General features: G+C 36.9%; 1 pseudogene; it reads left to right on the top strand.

The window, feature by feature from the left end:
* The first annotated feature begins 492 nt into the window (after nucleotides 1–492).
* Nucleotides 493–8,586, top strand: LOC132606077 (probable serine/threonine-protein kinase PBL25; annotated as a pseudogene).
* The last annotated feature ends 8,164 nt before the right edge of the window (nucleotides 8,587–16,750 follow it).

Here is a 16,750-nt window from a genome sequence, read left to right as displayed (position 1 = left end):
AAGTAGAAGATGATGAAAAGAAAAGAAAATGATTAAATTTTTTTAGTGGGCCGGGTCGGATTTTTTTTTGGGAGGGGGGAGGGGGATTTTAAATGTGTGAGTATATTTAATTAGAAAAAGAAAAGCCATGTAGGTGCCACATAGAAAAGTTAAGGTGGGATATCTGAATTTAACCTAATAAGGATAAATATGACCCTTTTTTAGAGTATAAGGGCAAATATGACCCTAAAGTTGAACGTCAAAGGCAAATATGACTTATTTGTGAGAGTACAAGGGAAAATCTGCCCCTTTTCCGAAATTTAAATAGTGGCCTATAAAATGACCATAATAATGCAAATAATCCAGAGGAGGATAGCGAGACAGATTCATACTTTTCGAAATTTAGAACTTGTGCGCCAACATCCATAGGGGGATTTTTTGTCGATATATATAAATAAATAAACCGCTTGACCCTGAAATTGTACTAAATACTAACCATTTCTTTTATTCCAACTTGATCGCAATGGATTGCAAGGAAACAAAGAATTCCTAGTAGAAGTGTTGATGTTGAGTCTTCTGCACCATTCTAATCTAGTAAATTTAATAGGGTATTGTGCTGACGGAGAACAAAGACTTTTGGTTTATGAGTACATGCCATTGGGATCATTGGAAGATCATCTACTTGGTATTTATCTCATCTTTTTCCTTTCGTACATTATTTTCATTTGAAGCATTATGTAATGTGCTAAATAAAAATAAAAACATTGATCCTAAGAAAGAACAAAAGGGTGCGTTTGAAAGGACAAATAAATTTTGCGAAAGATGTTTTCTTGAAAACTAAGTGGTTTGCGTACTTATTTACTGGTGTTTGAAAAGTTATAAACAAGAGAATATTATTCCAAAAGTATTTAAATATATTCTAGGATAATACTATGGGATGGGATAGAGAGTGAGGGATGGAGGTGGGGTGGAGAGGAGACAATACTTTCTCCAAATGCATGACAAAACCAAGAATTTGTTAATTCATTATCCTCCACAATCATACAAGAAATTTGGAAGTAATGTATTGGCATGGGCGGAGCTAGGTTATCAGAAGGGGTTGTTTTGAACCCTTTCGATGAAAAATATTATATTATATTATATTATATGTGTGTGTGTGTATATATATATTGTTGTCAAAATAATCTGTATAAGTCTAAATAAAGTTTCTGAATCTATAAAACACTTAGTAAAAACAGATTACACAAACTGAAAAAACTTAAAACCAGTAAATTGCAGAAACTGGAAAAATGAACAAAAACAGTGTTGGAAAAATATATTCAGAATATAATCGAGCCCACTTAGTTCAAAGTGTATCCTTAAGGAAATTATTCCCCTCACAGTACTCGAGGTTGATGGAATATCCCCTCCGAGGATAGAACGATTATCTTAGCAGAATAGTAGTACTCCAAATTCTGATAGCGGCGAACCACTCAACGGCAGTATATCACACAGAAAAGAAATTTTTAAGAAGAGTAGAAGAATAGAGAAAATCAGAAAATTCGTAAGGCATAATCTAAATATTAACTGGAATTTATAGCCATTAACGCACTGGTTGGGAAAAGGTTTGCACCTTTTCAGAAAGGTTTGCAACCTTTCAGAAAATATACGTTTTAAAAAGGAGGGAAATTTAAATTAATCCGGGAAGAAACGGGTCGCGGGTCAGACACGCGGATCGGAGTCACTAACGGGTCAGGATCTGGAAATAATTAATTAATTAATAATTAATTAGATTAAAATTAAAGGAATTTTGGTCCAAAAAGATTATCAATCAATCAGTTCATTTGACCAAATCCAAATCCAAATCCAAATCCAAATCCAAATCCGAAGCCGAGCCGAGCGAGTGAGCGACGACGGCGCGTGGGGTCCTTTCCCCCTCAACCCTTTTAGCAACTAGAGAAGGTGTAATGTAATATATACACCTCTCTTTTCCTCTCTTTTTTCCTATGTGGGACAGATGCTTTAACCAAAGCATAAGGGACCTTTTACATTCCCCAAAGCAAAAGAGACATTTTATATTCCCTTCACTTTTCATCCCATCATTTTCCATTCACCAATATCAAAACCCAACAATCCCCCACATGTATGGGGAATAGCCATAATATAAAAGAATGCGCGGACAAGTGTGATATACAAGCGAAGATTGACTGCATCTGGATAAGTAGGTTTCCCTTTGAACTTTCCGTAGTGAACTTATATCGGATATACTCGATCAATCGGTAGATTTGATATCTTTGAACCGTCAAACTTTGTTGTATACCTAGACAACATAAGTCACACAATCAACCTTCAACCGTTTATGGTTCTCACGGTTGTGTTCGTTTCAGCCATGAACACCGCCTGGTTTCATGAGTGCATAGAGAATAGGCCTTCACTTTCATTCCCCTTTAAAGCGGCTTACACTTAACACTCACATAGGTGATTTCTAAACATGTGGTCCAATAGCCACATTATCTGGTCATGCACTGCCATATTTAGATAATCATTAAAATCTTAATGCTTTATTAACTCATTAACAAGCCATAAAGTTTTATCCTTATTTCTGAACATTGTCTTCATCTGAGAATGGGTTGAGTTGTTTGACAATGTTGAACCGTCAGTCATAACTTTGTTTGATCTCCTTGAACCTAGCTCTTGGGATCTCCAGTCAGCTAGGTAGAGTTACCGCCATGATGACTTGTCCTCGGCCTTAACCCCATTCCCATTGATGATCTACTAACTCCCTCTCTAGATAAGCCTTTTGTAAGCGGATCCGCTACGTTATCTCTTGACTTTACATAGTCAATCGTGATAACGCCACTAGAGAGGCGTTGTCTAACGGTATTGTGTCTCCGTCGTATGTGACGAGATTTTCCGTTATACATTACGCTCCCTGCCCTACCTATTGCTGCTTGACTGTCACAATGTATACATATAGGAGCCAAAAGTTTGGGCCATAATGGAATATCTTCTAAGAAATTCCGGAGCCATTCAGCTTCTTCACCGGCCTTGTCTAAAGCTATGAATTCGGATTCCATAGTGGAACGGGCGATGGAAGTCTGTTTGGATGATTTCCAAAACACTGCTCCACTCCCAATTGTGAAAAAATATCCACTCGTGGATTTAACTTCAGACGATCCAGTGATCCAATTTGCATCATTATATCCCTCAATCACTTCGGGATATTTATTATAATGCAAAGCATAATCTTGAGTATGTTTCAGATACCCCAAAACTCGTTTCATTGCCATCCAATGTGTGTGATTGGGATTACTTTTGTAAACCGACTCAGTTTGCTAATAGCACATGCTATATCTGGTCGTGTACAATTCATGATATACATCAGACTTCCCAACACTCTCGCATAGTCCCCTTGTGATTTACTTTCACCTTCATTGTTTTGAAGTGCGTAACTCACATCAATTGGAGTTCTGGCTATCTTGAAATCCAAGTATTTGAACTTGTTAAGTACTTTCTCTATGTAGTGAGACTGTGATAATGCTATACCTTGTGAAGTTCTATGAATTCTAATTCCTAGGATTACATCAGCAACTCCTAAGTCTTTCATGTCAAATTTGCTAGCTAGCATGCGCTTTGTAGCATTTATATCTGCCATATCTTTGCTCATTATCAGCATGTCATCAACATACAAACAAGCAATGACTTCGTGACCTGGAGTGTTTTTAATGTAAACACATTTATCACACTCATTGATTTTAAAGCCATTTGCCAACATGGTTTGGTCAAATTTAGCATGCCATTGTTTGGGTGCTTGTTTAAGTCCATAAAGCGACTTTACAAGTTTGCACACTTTCTTTTCTTTACCAGGAGCCACAAAACCCTCGGGTTGTTCCATGTAAATTTCTTCCTCCAAATCACCATTTAAGAAAGTTGTTTTAACATCCATTTGGTGAATTTCAAGACCATACACGGCTGCCAGAGCCACTAATACCCGAATGGACGTTATTCTTGTTACAGGTGAGTATGTGTCGAAATAATCAAGGCCTTCTTTTTGTCTATAACCTTTGACCACAAGTTTTGCCTTATATTTGGAAATAGTGCTATCAGCTTTCATTTTCCTTTTAAAAATCCATTTAGAACCTAAAGGCTTGTTTTCCAAGAGGAAGATCAACTACTTCCCATGTGTGGTTATCTAAGATTGATTTAATCTCACTATTGACTGCCTCTTTCCAAAATGCTGAATCAGAAGAAGACATCGCTTCTTTAAATGTTTGAGGCTCATCCTTAAGCAAGAATGTCACAAAATCTGGTCCAAAGGAAGTAGATGTCCTTTGACGTTTGCTACGCCTTGGATCCTTTTCACTTGGTGTACTTTCCTTTGGTTCTTCCCGCGGTCGTTTAGATCTTTCACTTGACGACTCACATTCAATTTTATACGGATAAATATTTTCAAAGAATTCAGCATTATCTGATTCAATTACCGTATTAACATGAATTTCGGGATTGTCGGATTTGTGAACCAAAAAACGACAAGCTTTGCTGTTTGTAGCATATCCAATAAAAACACAATCCACAGTTTTTGGTCCGATTTTTACCCTTTTAGGTAAAGGAACTTGTACCTTTGCTAAACACCCCCACACTTTGAAATATTTCAAGTTGGGTTTTCTTCCTTTCCATAGTTCATATGGAATGGATTGTGTTTTGCTGTGGGGCACTCTGTTGAGTATTCGGTTAGCCGTAAGGATAGCTTCCCCCCACAAGCTCTGCGGTAAACCAGAACTTATTAGTAAAGCATTCATCATTTCTTTCAATGTCCGATTTTTCCTTTCCGCAACTCCATTGGATTGTGGTGTGTAGGGGACAGTGGTTTGATGAATAATTCCATATTCTAAACATATCTCTGCAAAAGGAGATTCGTATTCTCTACCCCTATCACTTCTAATCATTTTTATCTTTTTATTCAATTGATTTTCGACTTCATTTTTATATTGCCTAAATGCTTCTATTGCTTCATCCTTACTGTTTAGCAAATAAACGTAACAAAATCGAGTGTAATCGTCAATAAAAGTTATGAAATACTTTTTCCCACCGCGAGATGGTAACGACTTCATATCACAAATGTCAGTGTGGATTAAGTCTAAAGGATTTGAATTCTTTTGAACAGACTTATACGAATGCTTAACAAACTTTGATTCAACACATATTTGACATTTAGATATATTACACTCAAATTTAGGCAATATTTCAAGATTAATCATTTTCCGCAAGGTTTTGTAATTGACATGTCCTAAACGAACATGCCATAAATTATTTGACTCCAATAAGTAAGAAGAAGCAGATTTTCCATTAATACTGGCAACAACCATTACATTAAGTTTGAAAAGGCCCTCGGTGAGGTAGCCCTTTCCTACAAACATATCATTCTTACTAAGTACAAATTTATCACTAACCAGCACGCACTTAAACCTATTTTTCACGAGTAGTACGGCTGAGACTAGGTTCTTCCTAATTGATGGAACATGCATAACGTTGTTAAGAGTCAGCACCTTGCTGGATGTCATCTTCAACAGAACTTTTCCATATCCTTCAACTTTAGTTGTTGCAGTATTTCCCATATATAGCTCCTCATCGGGTCCAGTGGGAGTGTAGGTTGTAAATGCTTCCTTAACGGCACACACATGTCGAGTGGCGCCAGAATCAAGCCACCACTCCTTTGGGTTACCAACCAGGTTGCACTCGGACAGCATTGCACACAGGTCATCAACATCTTCCACCATCTTTGTCCTTCTTGGGGGCACGACAGTCGGGAGCTTTATGGCCTCCTTTACCACAATTGTAACAATTGCCCTTGAACTTTTTCTTGTTAGGATACTTCTCCTTTCCATAATGCCTCTTCCTTTTATTGTTCTTTTTCGGAGCAGCATCTTCAACGACACTTGCCCCTTCAATTGGTGAACTCTTACGGTACCTCTTCTCAGCGGTTTTGTTATCTTCCTCGATCTTGAGACGAATCACAAGATCCTCCAACTTCATTTCCTTTCTTTTGTGCTTAAGATAATTCTTGAAATCTTTCCATGAGGGTGGAAACTTCTCAATCATTGCAGCCACTTGGAATGCTTCATTCACTACCATACCTTCAGCAATAAGGTCATGGAAGATAAGTTGAAGCTCTTGAACTTGGGTTCCAACAGTTTTTCCATCCACCATTTTGTAGTCTAGGAATTTGGCGACCACAAACTTCTTCAAGCAAGCATCTTCGGTTTTGTACTTCTTTTCCAGTGCACTCCACTGTTCTTTGGAGGTCTCTACTGCACTGTAGACGTTGTACAAATCATCTTCTAAGGCACTCAAAATGTAGCCTTTGCACAAAAAATCAGCCTGTTTCCAAGCCTCAATAACCATGAACTTCTGGTTGTCAGGCATGTCGGCGGCAGGCACGGGAGGGTCCTCACTGGTGAACTTTTGCATACCAAGGGTGGTAAGCCAAAAGAACATTCTCTGTTGCCATCCTTTAAAGTTGGCACCGGTGAACTTCGCAGGTTTCTCAGCCGGTGGCACAGCGGCACGGGTTGTAGGCGTGACCGCTGGTGCAATGTTCACAGAGGGAGTTCCAGTCGCAGAGGGAGTTCCAGTCTCAATTACCATTCTTTCTTTGTTACTGTCAAATCGACAAACTGTTTTAGTTAATAAAACCAGAATAGCAATTAAATCACAAACTTAAACGATGAAGATTTTATTTCTTCAAATCGCAGTATAATTATGAACTTTGGTATTCCAACGAAGTTTTTATATCTTCAAGTCAGAACACTAATATTCATATGGAGTAGAAAACTACAGAAGTTTTAATCTCCTCAAACAGAATACAGATTATAATATTTAATTTCCTTAAGATTGTTGTCAAAATAATCTGTATAAGTCTAAATAAAGTTTCTAAATCTATAAAACACTTAGTAAAAGCAGATTAGACAATCTGAAAAAACTTAAAACCAGTAAATTGCAGAAACTGGAAAAATGAACAGAAACAGTGTTGGAAAAATATATTCAGAATATAATCGAGCCCACTTAGTTCAAAGTGTATCCTTAAGGAAATTATTCCCCTCACAGTACTCGAGGTTGATGGAATATCCCCTCCCAAGATAGAACGATTATCTTACCAGAATAGTAGTACTCCAAATTCTGGGAGCGGCGAACCACTCAATAGCAGTATATCACACAGAAAAGAAACTTTTAAGAAGAGTAAAAGAATAGAGAAAATTAGAAAATTCGTAAGGCATAATATAAATATTAACTGGAATTTATAGCCATTAACGCACTGGTTGGGAAAAGGTTTGCACCTTTTCAGAAAGGTTTGCAACCTTTCAGAAGGATCCGGGTCACTAACGGGTTAGGATCTGGAAATAATTAATTAATTAGATTAAAATTAAAGGAACTTTGGTCCAAAAAGATTATCAATCAATCATTTGACCAAATCCAAAGCCAAAGCCAAAGCCGAATCCGAAGCCGAAGCCGAAGCCGAAGCCGAAGCCGAAGCCGAAGCCGAAGCCGAAGCCGAAGCCGAAGCCGAAGCCGAGCGAGCGAGCGAGCGACGGCGCGAGGGGTCCTTTCCCCCTCAACCCTTTTAGCAACTAGAGAAGGTGTAATGTAATATATACACCTCTCTTTTCCTCTCTTTTTTCCTATGTGGGACAGATATTTTAACCAAAGCATAAGGGACCTTTTACATTCCCTAAAGCAAAAGAGACCTTTTATAATCCCTTCACTTTTCATTCCATCATTTCTCATTCACCAATATCAAAACTCAACATATATATATATATATATATATATATATATATATATATATATATATATATATATAAAGAGAGAGAGAGTAGATGTTGAAATCCCTGACTTCTTTGTATATTTACTTTTCTATATTTTGAATCACCTTAATGAAAAATTCTGACTACGTCATTGTCTACTGAAATAGTAATATTCCATTTGCCCGATATCTTCAATGTTGTATATCAGCTCTTTGCTAACCATTTGTAATACATATTTTTTTCAGATCTTCAACCAGGCAAACCTCCACTAAATTGGTTCATCAGGATGAAAATAGCATTAGATGCAGCCAAAGGGCTAGAATATTTACATGACAAAGCCAATCCACCCGTCATATACAGAGACTTGAAGTCCTCAAATATATTGTTGGATAAAGAGTACAATGCAAATTATCAGATTTTTTATTAGCAAAACTCGGACCAGTTGGTGATAACACACATGTTTCTTCTACAGTTATGGGAACATATGGTTATTGTGCTCTAGAGTACCTAAGGACTGGCCAATTAACTGTGAAATCTAATGTTTATAGCTTTGGTGTTGTTTTATTGGAGTTAATTACAGGGAAGAGAGCAGTTGATATAACAAGGGATGGACATAAACAGAATTTAGTTATTTGGGTAAGTGAAGCTCTATTTAATATTATTTTTGTGCTTTAAACATTTTTTTGGTTATGATTATACATGCATCATTTAATCATAATAAGATTCTTCACCAACATATATTTATGTTTGGAGTTCAAGTTCTCTATTGTAACAATGTAATAGGTTATTTTGCGTTCTTTTTACTAGTATAACTTTTGAGCTTCGGTTCTTTGACACGGTTGTAATTTTTGAACCGGTGTTTGTTAGTTGAGAAAGTAGGTTAATTTTTCTTTGAAAAAAAAAAAGAAGAGTTGAGCTTTTTGAAAGGCAAACCGATGCAGAGAATCGAATGCTATTGAACTCCCTTTTCAAGTTCATACTTGTTTATTGGAAAAGTGAAATTGAGTGATCTTTGAATTCCATATGACATTTGTGTGGTGAGGATGTTGCCATTTTCTTGTGTTTACATGTTGAGTCCATAACTTGCTGTTCTTCTTGTTTGAGGCGAAATCTTAGGACGTTCTCAAGTTAAGAAAGGATTGTAGACCTTCCTTGTTAAGCCATGTTTAGCCTAAATTGCCTGGCCCCTGATTGTAATCATCCCTTGTCAAGCCCGTTATGCCTTAATGAATTATCCCTGTGTTTTTCTTGGTAGCCAATGAAATCCCCAGCCTGTTTTATGCGTTCCTATTGTTTTTCACCATATTCCCTTGAGCACACCTTACTTGAGCAAAATGAGAATACAACTCCAAGTTGAGAATTGTTATGAAAAAAAAAATATGGCCCTGAGCTATGAAAGACAACACAGAAAGGGGAGAAATGGTTTGAAAGAGAAGAAACAAATTCAGAAGAAAAAAAAAAGAAAGAAAAAGAAGACAAGGAAAATTTAAAAGAAAAGGAGGAAGTCAATTTGGAGAATATGGATGGGGGAAAAAAAAGGAAGTGTGCTTTATTGGCTGGTAATGGTGTGTTAAAGGGAAGTTAGTCACTCTTATCTATATTTTCATACCTATCCCTTAGCCTAAGTTACAACCAAATGAAAAAGTCCAACCTGATCTTTGCTTGAGAACTCCTACATTAGTGGATAGCGACAAAATAGGCAAGCTTATGGTACTCTTCTATGTTGCATAAGAATTTATTTAATAAGTGTGCCATCGTTCTTGAACATGCCTCTTCCTTTTGTCCATGTTTGCGTGATATCTTTGTTGAATCTGGGGTAATCTTTTTGTGAAGCATATTGGGATTCAAGAAGCACGAGTTCATTTTGTCAATATGCGAGTATGAGCAAGAAAAGGTGGTGTTTAGTCTCTTGGTTGATCTAAGGCAAGATTGCGGATTAAGAAAGCTCTCAACTGATTTTCGTTGTCCTGCCTTTATTGTTTTCTGGTCGAGTCCTTATTTTTGCTTGAGGATAAGCGATGGTTCAAGTGTGGGGGAGTTTGATGAGTCACATTCATATGCGTATTTATGCTTTTTCCCATGCTTGAGTTATTGAATTTTAAGTATTATATGAAGTAATTCCTCAATGGAAGAGATAAGTAGGAATATGCCAGAATCAAGCACAAGAGTTGCAATAAAAGAAGAAAGTTGGTTGAAGTCTAATTGAGAACAAAACAGCCCTGACCGTCGCAGAGTCAAGTTTTGGCGCTGCAATGCTCCTTCATAATTTGTAAATCTGCCATGACCATCGCAACGATGGAGTTATGGTTGCTGCGACGGCGCGACCCTGCATGCAAATTTTCAGCCTTTTAATTATTAAAGTTTGAGCAAGGCTTATAAATAGAATTTTTGGAGGACGGCTAGAGGGGGGAGCCACACATTTTCCAGACGCAGCTTTTGGGAGAAAAGAGGAGAGAAAAGAAGATCAAACTCAAGATTTTCAAGGAGGATTCAAGAGATTTAGAGTTCTTCTAAACCTTCTTTTTCTCTTAATCTTTTGTTGTGAACACGATGACTCATAACTTTTCTCTGATTGTTATTCCTCCATCTATGGAGTAACTTTCTCGTGGTTGAGTTTTGATGAAAACTATGATTTGATTAGCGATTAATTTATATTTCATCTCATGTTCTTATGTGATTCCTTGAGGAGTTCAATGATTTATTAATCGCAAGATATATCTCAAGAAACTCCACTGCTTTGATTGGCTGTAGGATGTTCTTGTGTTGAATATTGATTCTATTCGCAAGAAGGATACCTTAATTTAGAACCGTCACTTAGATATTCGAAAGAAATCTATCCTTTTCTATCTATAGGGAATCATTAAACACTACTTTCGCATCTTTATACATCTTTTTCTTTATTAGAGGGATTGAATGTATTCGCAAGAAACATTCATACTTTAACGATAGTTGGTGAAAGGTATTGAAATCGCTAATTATTCTATAGGTGGATTCTTGACTCAATTCATTTATCTCTCTGAGTTATAAGCATTTGTTCTAATTGCGTTGGCTATTTATTTTTCCAGTCACTATTAATTTTAAACATTATCTTTAAAAAAACTATCGGATTTCTCAAATAATAATCAAGCAATACTAATTAGCATAAGAAACCCAATCCTCGCGGGATCGACATGATCTATACTATCTTTGACTAGCGAGGGCTCTACTTTAGAGGTGTGTTTTGCACTCGTCAAGAAACCAACCAAGTCATAGGGGGCGGAGCTAGCATGTAAAGTATGAATTCGGCAGAACTTAGAAGTTTGATCAATATTATGTATGTTCATTTAGAAATCCACTGAACATGTATACACAATGAACTATAGAAACCATAAAAATCGCTCTCTCTCAGTTTATGGAACAAAATGCTAATGTGGAGCCAAAGTCACCCATTTCAGCTAACTGACCAGGACTCCTTTAAGCAATGGTGCACTCAGAAAGGCAAAGGGAAAACCCAATCAGCACAAGTATGAGGTTTTTGCAGAATGTACTGATTCACTGTGGATAGAGAGGAACAACAGAGTGTTTGAGCAAACGTGTAAGAATGTTGATAGTTTGGCAAGAGAGATAGCCTATATATGTCATGTTAGAAACCCTTCGGGATGTAGAACCTTACTGCCTACTTTCACATTTTGAGCTTAGGACATATGTGAGAGCTCGAGACTAGCTGTGATACTTTGAGACCAAAGCATGCTGTGTTGGTTATTGCTTGATTTGTAACGTTTCACCGGTAATTAATACAACGCTTTAGTTATTGAAAAAAATCAAATTTAAACTGACACATTCATAACTATTAAATCTTGAATCCACATCTGCAAGCCATAAAAAAAGCAACCATCATCTCTTCCATATTCTAACATCCACCATGCATGCACGGTAAAACCTTCCTCACGCAGGATGTTTACACCCTATCAATAAATGCAAGACGTGTCTTTTATGAATTCATTACTTAACCATGACTTAGTGATATATTTTCTTACTTTAATTTTTTATTAAACTAAAATAATTAATAAAATATAAATACCTTGTAGGGATAAGTATTTAAACACCATGCACCTACTTTTCTTCTTTCCTTCCTTTCATTTTCTAGAGCTGAATGGTTCTCTATCTTATGCAAGATTCTTTGGGAACATAACCAGTTCCAGTAAATTTCCTCGTAGGAACATAATATAACATCATGTCTTAAGTTAGTAAGGTTTAGATGTTAGTTATTCAAAATTTAGATGAGTTATATATATAGAGAGAGAGACAGAACTTGTGGGCTGTTACACAGTTTGGGAAATGAATTTACACATCTTGAGTTAAATGGGCGATGTATATAATTTATGCTCGTTTTCTATAGTTGGGGCTAGTTTCGATCAAAGAAATATTTTATGAGAAACAAACTGTAACGACCTATTTGCTCGTTATAGCGTTTTTTACACATTTACCCCCGTTGACCCTTCCCTAAGCCTTATTAGTACGATTCCTGAGATATTCGGGCGAGATTTATGATGACTTATGTGAAATAGAGCCTTAAAGTGAAAAATATTTGACCAATAGTTGACTTTTGAGTAAACGGACCTTTTTTGAAAATCCGTCGATTTTGAGAGGTCCAGATAATCGATTATGACTTGGTGGGATGTTCAGTTCGGTCACTGAGGCACCCGGGAGTGTTTGGGATTATTGGTTAGAAAGTTGATCTTTGGTCATTGAGTGTCGACCCGGTCAAATAGACCTCTGTTGCGAATTTCGATACTGCGAATGAGTCCGTAGCGTATTTTTATGTATGATTGCATGTCTGGTAGGTATCTGGGAGGTCTCGATTGATGGTTAGATTTTGGGATTGAGATAGTGAAAAACTAGAAGTTTTCTGGTGTCTGGTGTCTGGTGTCTGGTGTCCGTTGTAGCGGCACTAGTTGCATGTAGCGAACCAGCCACAGCGGGGCCTGGTCCGCTATGGCGAGGATGAGGGACTTGTGGTGAGTCGCCACAGCAGATTCGTGATAGCGAGTGGTTGGTCGCTAGCGCGAGCCCTTTGTAGCGGACCAGTGACCGCTGCAGCGAACACTGTGGGCCAAATTCTATTTAATGCCTACGTTAAAACCCTTCATTTCCTATCACTTCATTATTATTTTTAAGCATCTTTGAAGCGATTTGAGGAGGTTCTTAACTGATTTCTCTTGAGGGTAAGTTCTCTAACCTAGATTTCATTTTTTTACCTTTCTTAAGCATAAATCCAATCCATGATAGAAAATCTATAAAACTTAAGAAGGAAGATGGGTTTTGATATTTACTTCACTATTTGAGTTTTAGTCTTTCTAAATGATATTTGTTGGTGGATTTGACTAACCTAAGCATGGAATTGATGAATTAGTGACTAATAGGCTTGAATCTTCCATTTATGTTGATGAATTGAAAAATTGAAAGTTAGGGTTTATACTCAAATTGGGGGGGGGGGGGGGGGGGGGGTTGACTTGAATGATGAATTTGACCTAATCTTGAGTTAATATAGATATTGAAGAGTAGAATTGAACCTCTAGAACGTTGGGTTACCGATTTCACCTTTGAAATACCCATTTTACCCTTATGGGCCCGTTTTTCCTTTTTTCCCTAGTCGATTTTGACTCGAAAGATAATAAAGCAATGTGGGTATTGTTCTTCCTTATTTCTAATTTAGAAATCAATTATGGATATACTTTGAGTATTTGGAGGCTCTCTAAAAAGGCAGGGCGAAGGTTTGATTGTTCGTGGCTTCCCCCTCCCCCCCGGCTACCAGGTAGGTTACGACTTACCTTTCGGTTAGACTCTAGTTAGCGAAGCATACGTAGAAGTTAGTTATTGACAGAGAAAGCATGTTAAGCCTTCGGGTATGAAGTTGGGATGGATATTCTTAGGTCGGTATTGTTGATTGACTAAGTGGGCTCTTCGCCATGATTGTAATGATTGGGCCTGTCGCCCTACTGGATATGCATGATATTCTTATGACTGACATATTTTCCCCTCTCCCTATTGTTACTCCGTTGTCATATGTCAAAACACTATTGTTATTGAGAATTGAAATGTTGATTTGCATATTATAATATAAATTTAAGGATGATTGTGATTGATATGTCTAAATGAGGCTGAGGAAATGTACGGCATGCATTCCATACTTCATATGTGATCATTGCCTCTTGTTTTGTATTGGCTCGTCGCCACATGTGTGGTATTAGACTTGATGCTTAGTTGCCTTATTATGATTGTGAAACCATTACCTTTTACTTAGTGGGTATTGTCTTCTCTGGAGGGGAGACTTGACTTATTCTTGTTATTGTGATATGTATCCATGTGTGGCATGATTGATATTGATATATTCTCATTGACATCATGATACAGTTTAAGGCTGAGATGGATAAGTTATGGTACGAAACGATTGATTATGTCGGAGATGCACTTTACTTATTCTTTGAGTTATTATTGTCATTCATGTATTTATATTCATGCATTTGGACCAAGTTGCACGTTCTGCAACATAGATTTATATATTTGGATCGGGTTGCATCCCGCAACATATATATTGGATCGGGTTGCACTCCTCACCATAGATATTGGATCGGGTTGCACGTTCCGCAACATATATTGGATCGGCCTGTACACTGCAATAGGTACATGGACTTCGCGGGTCCCCCGTGGATCATGACTATCGAGACATGGAGGTATTCCGTCTGTGGCATGTGTGTATCATTTCATTGCATCACACGTGCATTCATATTACTTCCATTTACATCTCTGATTTTGGATGTTGCATTTATATTATGGCATGGCGCATTCCGCGTTGATTCCTTGGTTGATCATTGACTTGAATTGTCGTGTGCCTGATTAATACATACTTGTGGATTGACTGACTCGAGGATTAGAGACTTTCTCCTAGGCTATGACTTGAGGTTACAGAGATCTATTGTGGTCATTATTACCGTGAGATGACTTGTGCTTGCTTTGTAACCATATTTGATTGTTTACTTGACTATTTGTTGATTTCTTTCTTTTATATATGTGAATTAATTGTTGTCGGCCTATGAAGCCTACTTAGTACGTGTTGTTGTACTGATGTTACCTTGCTACACTCCTTTTCGGGGTGTAGAGTATGAGACAGGATGTACGCCAGGCCCTCTTGAGTGATCCGCGAGGCAGTTCCTTTGGAGACTTAGGATGATCATTAGGATGAGCCACTGCCAGATCTACAGCCGGTTTCCATTCCTCATTATATCTGTTTTTTCACTTTCGGCTAGCATTCCTTATCGTTTTATGAGCCTTCCATGGCAATATTCAGATATTTGTACTTAGTGGTTTAAACTTATATTATAGTGATTAGTAGCTCTTGTACTGATATAGACCAAATGCCTTGGGTAGTTTATGTATTTCCGCACTTATTACTTCTATATGATATTTGAGACTTATCAGCATTTATATTATTCTTCCGCATTGATAGATTATGTGTTGGATAAGGGAAGGGTTCGCCTACCAAAGGTGGGAAATGGTAGGTGCCCGCAAGACTAAACGATTTCAGGTCATGACACCGACCAAGCCATCAGGGTCGGAGTGCTAGCATGCAGGGAAAGTACGAATTCAATTTGGCAGAATCCAATAAATTTAGTCTAAATTCTACAGATTTGTTTGAAAAATTTACTGCATATGTACATATAATAAAGTGGACGCCAAAGTAGGTTTACGTGAACACATGCTCCTCTTCCTAAGTCATGTATAGCGATTGCGTATATTATACATGTGTGTGTCTGTCGGCCAATAATTATTAAGTGCTTCTTTATAAGTAAAGTTTGGGGGATTCAAATTTCATGTCTATCTTATAATTAAGCTCTGATTTCAGATCTCACGTCTTTCTTGATATTTTGTTCCTTCCCCCCTCCCCCGAATAGGGTTCACCCATGAGGATGCACAGGTCTGGTGTCCCTTTTTGCATTTACTTAAGTACTTTTTTTGTCCATCTTTGTTTAATATGTTTTTTCGGAATTCTCAATAGTCGGATATATTCAAAATCATATTCAACCTATTTTTGTGATAGTAAAATTATATTTAATTATATTTAGTCAAATCAGATGTCTGTATTAAAACTGGTAGCAGTAAAGATGTAGCATATAGTCAGGGGTTAACTGAGCCCCCAAAATTTCAAAACGAAGTGTAGATTTGTTACTAAAATTATAAACTAATGTAAACTTATAATTTCAAAAGTGTAATAGGTTTATGGTACGAACTTAAAAATTTAACATGAATGTAACTAAATTTTGAATTCACCTATACGTAATCGTATACCATCTTTTGAAATTCTAAATATGTCCCTCGGTTGATGCATGTAAGTAAATATTTGGCGATCGTGCACCAACAATTCATAATGAAACACATATCAATAGTTCACAAAAGAGGGATTATTAAGACAAAAAAAAAAATTGTCCATCTGAGTCACGTCAAACATATTTGTTCTCTGATTGAACCTATATCCAGCTAATAATGTTAAAAAAGATAAAACAGCGTTCACACTAAAGTCATTTTACAAGGTAGTTTCACCAGTTTTGTACTCTTCTACAATTTCGTTTTCATTGGTTTCAAAGGTTAACTTGAACATGAACTAATTAACTTGGGAAAAATAAACATTGCACTAGCTATTACCCATAAAAATCATTTGGTTACTTACAATAATGGTGTTATTTTCTAAACGTTTTGATTCCTAATCATGTGAAATGACGTGAGAGATGAAATCGTTGAATAAGTTAGTTTTTAATTAATTTGAAAAAACAAGCCCAATGAATTTAAATCTCGGATCCTCTCGTACCTACTAATCGATGTACATGGAAGCATTTCTTCTAACTTCCGGAAAAGACATTATATGAACTATACTAAAAGGTCTGTCAACCTTGCTAACAATTCCATTATATATCCACTATTTTTTTTTTAATAACCATGTGAAAAAATTGCAAGAT

Source organism: Lycium barbarum, chromosome 8, assembly GCF_019175385.1.
Source record: "Lycium barbarum isolate Lr01 chromosome 8, ASM1917538v2, whole genome shotgun sequence".
Lineage (NCBI taxonomy): Eukaryota > Viridiplantae > Streptophyta > Magnoliopsida > Solanales > Solanaceae > Lycium > Lycium barbarum.
Note: the sequence above shows the minus strand (reverse complement) of the source record. Positions and strands in the feature narration are given on the sequence as shown.